The following is a 5,645-nucleotide window of genomic DNA, read 5'->3' as shown; positions in this document are numbered from 1 at the left end:
AACAATATTCTTGTTACTTTGTTGTGTTCCCAAATACTGGGATCAGTTATTTCACACAGACACATATGGCCTGGAGAGTGTAGATTACAGCTTTGGATTCTTCTGCTGAAAGAGGGAGCCAGCAAAGATTTTTTTTTTTTTTTTTTTTTTTTTTTTGTCTTTTTAAATTACGGAAGTTCACTTTTCTATTTGGTGGTATCACTTTATAACAACCTCAAAGTCAGAACTTCCTTCTCCAGGTGACACTATAATTACGAGACTACAGGGAGATGAGCTGATGACATTTCTTCCATATAACTACTTCCAAAGGCCACATTCTACAGGGATGTTTGTCAAAGGCCAAGCCTGGTGAGTGTTTCTTTTCTCTTCATTATAGTAAGAGCTGTAAGTAGGTGGTAGAAGGAATTCTGTATTAAGGATTAGAGAAGTCTCTGCTTAGTATGTTTCTTTTGTGCCATACTGTATAATAAGCATTTAACAGATGCTAGTAGACATGAAGGTATCAGCTGTAAACATTTATAAAACAATATAGGCTTCACTCAATGTGATCTCTGTTTATATATGACACTAGAATGGGGCTTTAGGAAAGAGTACAGGGGTGTAGCAGAATGATTGAGGGGGGGTTAAAGGGTGAAGTTCATCAATGGGTATTATATTTTGAATAAACATACCATGAAACCCATTATTTTTACGATGAATATGCCTGTAAAATGTTGTTCCAGATGCAATATTTTAGAGATCAAATCTGACACAGTATTCTCTCAAGTATGTACTCTGTGAATTCCAATTGCCAACTGTGTTAGTTTTTAATTTCTTTAACAAAACACTGAAATACCTTAGAGGGTAAAAACAAAGAACACACATTCATTGGTATGCAGGAGTACATTCATAGTTTTCAGTTACATTTAAATTGTACTTTGTATTTTTTCATTTTACTTCTTTATCTAGATAACTGGCTGTATGCATTTAATACAATGAAACTAAAGCTAGGAATAGACAAGAAATATTAACTATTTTAGTGTTAATCAATAATTTCTAGTTTGATAAGTTTTATATACTTGGGAATAATTAAGAATGTTTAAATTCAAGGCCTAAGAAATTAGAAGACATTTTCACTTTATATAATAATTTCTTTAAAAATTTTGAGAGATTTGTTTATTCTGTTGCAAAGATTTCTAATAAAGTAAATATTTTCTGTGTATTTCAAAAGTATCTGAAAATCTCATGTCACTTATCTTTAAATCCATGAAAAGTTAACCTTACAAACACGTGAACTGTATAAGCTTCAGTAGATAATTGAGTGTTTCAATGAAAATGAACTCAGTTTTAATATTTTAAGTTTAGTAAATTAACTAAAGTTTTTAAACATTGCTACTGATATGTATGAATAATGTCTTCAATAGCACTGGGAATATATTTGCAATTCTCAAACAGTATAACATTATTTAATATCAAATCTCCCAAAGTTTCCTCTAATAATTACAAAATATAGTTGCTATTGTAAAATTTTCTAGAACAAAATAATGCCAGTTAATGTCATCATGTCACTGGACACATAGTACCAATACTAAAATAAGCAAGTGATAATTCTTGAGAATATGTTTGCAATTATTACAGAATTTTTAGTTTCTTATCAGTAATTCATATTAAATATCTACAGAGGTACACTAGACAGGGCTGATGCAGTTGATCCAGTCCATTGGGAACAGAGAATGCATACTCTATTTCCCTTACAGTTTATTTTATTTCACAAACATTTTATATAAGTCTCAGTTTTTTAAACAGTTGATATAAAGATATTCATGTTAGCAGCCCTGGCCCACATTGTATCATTGCTCTATTCTTTGTTTCAGTAGTTCAATAATTTCACATACACACATGCACACACACACACACACACACACACACACACACGCACGCACACACACACACACATAACATATGCATGCATGCACACACACACACACACATATTCCCTGTGAATATTTTCATTTATTTTCCAAAATTATGCCAAGCAATTTGTGATGAAGTTCTGAGTCTGATTCCACAAAGTCTCTACAGTGACACCTCTGCTTCTCCTGCTTCATCTCAGGGATACTAGGTCTTAAGTGTGATGTTGTAATATTCTAGTCAGTGTGTGTAAGCTTACCTGCAGGGAACTCAATTTCCAATGAAAAATTCACCCATTTTAGTCATTTAAGAGTATATCAGGTATTTGTTATTAATACTATGATAAATGATCAGTGTTTATTTCTGCTGTCATTATCAATTTCAAAAGGATCCAGTGGAACTAGCTTGGGTATCTAAGCTCTTCATTTCCTGATATTCCTGAAGGCTGATTCTTGTTGACAGTAGACAGTACATCAGCTAACAATTTCACTTGTCACCAAAAAGTCACGTGCTCACTTTAGGTGCTCTCTGAGCAGTTACACAGATTTTAGGACATTACTCACTAATTGTGATGAAGCATAAAATAAAATTGATATTTGTCATCTATTTCGTTTGTATGTCCCTTAGATTAATAAATCTGCACAAAGCAAAAGGTAATTATCATCATAAATTCATAAACCAAAACTGTTTCAAAATAAAATACTGTGAGAAAGAAGAGGTAAAGTGATCTTTCTTTAAAAATGTAGAACTAAGTAGAAAGCAGCTCTGCACATCTCTTGAGACAGTTATGTGCACACTGCTTTGTTTTTCATTCTGTGTCAATTTAGTAGTGATGGCTTTCCTTTATGAATGTTTATGGACACACTTTGGGTTTTAGTACTTACAACTAAATATTACAATTTAAATTATCATGAATACCCCCAGCACTGCAACTGTTTTTCAAATCAAACAAGTGAATTTTCTCAGTGGTTGCATATGTTAACAATTCTGTAGTCATAGTAGCTATGGTCCTTCTGGTCTATTCTCAGCTTCAGTGAATCCCAAAGAAAGATGCCACTTGATCAGGTAGATGTATCATTTTCTATATCAGATAAACATTTACAAAGCAATGGATGTGAAGAGAGTCTTTCAAGAACATATCTTTATGAAAAGAAAAAATTTAGTTTACTATCTTTTAACTTACATTATTATCTTTTTTGATTACTCCTATTACATGTGCTATATCAATAAATTGTATACACAAAAGTAATACAAAATTATATGCACACATATATGTATATATGTACATATGTACATATATAGTGCATTTGCAATTTTAAAATTCATATATGGCTACTGCTCTCTAAATTTGGAGAGCAGGGCTAGAGTTAAATATTATTCTTGTGTTTTTACGTGATTTTTTAAAAGAATCATTTATTTTATGTTTAATATATGAATCTTTTACTTGCTTGCATTTATGTGTACCACCAACATTCCATGTCACAGGCAATGGGTTCCCCCAAACTAGAGTCACAGATGGTTATGAGCCATCATGTCATTGCTGAGAATATAACCCTTGTCCTTTACAAGAGTTAAAAGTGCTCATAACCACTATTCCATCTCTGCAGCCTTAATCCCAAAGCTTTCTGCACACAGAATATCGCACAGAATAACACAGAATATCAGTGCAGCTACTGTAAATGTATGTTGGTGAGAGAATTAGATGATTGGCTCTGGAGATTGAGATGAATCCATTTCTTTACTAGATTAAGCATTTTAGGACCTAAATTAATACAAATATAAAACATGCAACTGAACATGTAATCTTCATGCGGACATAGGAAGGCCTATTCCACTAACATCTGAACTTTTTCTATACATGGATAAATGCATGTGTATCTATATGTGGAATATAAAGTGAACTTCACAATGTAAATAGGCCCTCTTTTTCTCACAAGATTCTGATCAGTGTAGTATTTTCTATTTCTTTATTACAAATCTGATATTAAAATACTGAATTAAATCAATTGAATGATAATTTGGTCCTGGTAACTAGAGAAAGTGATTTACATAAGTATCAAAGGTAAGACTGTTGAATGAAACTGTAAAAATTTCTGGTCCTGATGATATGTGATAATACTTGCAACCTTGTTTTTGACTGTATGGGAAGGAATCACACACATGAATTCCCAAAACAGAATCATCATGTGGTCATCTTTAGCAATACATGTTCATCATAATGTGTGGGAAATAGTGTTTGTCATAATGTCACATGTTCTCTCTTCTTGGAGGCCCCTAGCTCCCCATCATCAGGTATGATTATGTAATCTTTAGAAACTATGGAAACAAGGAAAGCAAAATCGAACCATTGTCTGATAGGGGTGAGTGTTGGAGCAATAGAAAGCAGAATACCAGGATACAAGTAACTGATCAAGGAAATGGGAAAGACACTGCTACTTAGTAGGGAGGAAGCAAGTAAATACAGAAAAAGTGGAGAAGAAGGTAAGGAGGAATAGCAGGACACAGTTTATCAAATACAAAAATGAGAAAATGGATGGGTTTTAAGGTAAAGGTGCGAGAGATAAACACAAAGAAGAGGGTAGTTAGGTTAAATAACATCATGGATGGCTAGAAAAAGCCATAAGGAATCATATTGTTAGTGATTTACTTGCCTTGATAGCTGGGAGTAGTTCTTTAATTCTTAACTGGAGTTCACAAAAGGCTTTAATGTGATGGGAAATGAACTGGAATCCATCTGGGACCATTTATAACTATAACATTTACATAATTAACAGGATGTGGAAAGTACTCTACTGGTCTTCCAATGTACCTGTGACTTCAATTCTAGATTCTGAGAATGTGAACTTTCATGGGGGAAAAATACATTTAAAAAGATTAATTGAGATAGACCTTTTGGTGATTAAAACATTAAAGTAATCGTAAATTATTTCTGTGATTCAATCAAAATTATGAGTCAAAATATGCATGCAACATAGTAAAATTATGGAATATGACACAGAATTGCCTGGTATTTTGGATTACTTTTGTGATTTTTTTCTTCAAACCAATGTACATTTTGTTCAGTTACATGAATGTGATTAATATTCTCTACTAATCCTACTGTTTTGGGTGTTACATATACAATGAGACAACTGAAATCAATACAACTGGATTTCTAAGGCATTAGACTAAAGTGCATGAGACAGTGTTCATTCTGTACAAATATGACTGTGAAGGCATTTGTTATCTACAATATTTATACCCAGGAAATACATGGGTTGTATATAGAGATGTAGGCTGTGATTTACATTCTAGAATATCAAAAGTTGAAGCAACAGGTTAATGAAGAATTAGTAGAGAAAATAGAATAATTACATAGACACACTGTCCAATGAATCACATGTTTCTTGTATATTTCCGCTGTCCACTCCCCCGCCAGCAAGGAAGAGACGCAACAATAGACTTCTTCCACAAACGTTTATTGTTGGGTTAATTACTAAAGAGAAAGACCCCAAGCCCGAAAATATGCATAGTTTATATATGCTTAATATTGTTTACATATGCTTAGGACAGTGTGGAAACTCCTGATTGGGTATGCCATCAGAATCTCATACCTATGCTCCTGGATGAGCAGTGACTCGGCAGAACCCCGAACGCACATGCGCACTTTGATTATTCACAAGGAAAACACACAGGGAGCCAGCGCCATCTTGTGGTGGCGATTCATTCTGGCTTCCCACATCTCCCCCTATTGTATTACTTTTGACCAAATCCAA

Source organism: Mus pahari, chromosome 2, assembly GCF_900095145.1.
Source record: "Mus pahari chromosome 2, PAHARI_EIJ_v1.1, whole genome shotgun sequence".
In the NCBI taxonomy this organism is placed as follows: Eukaryota; Metazoa; Chordata; class Mammalia; order Rodentia; family Muridae; genus Mus; species Mus pahari.
Note: the sequence above shows the minus strand (reverse complement) of the source record.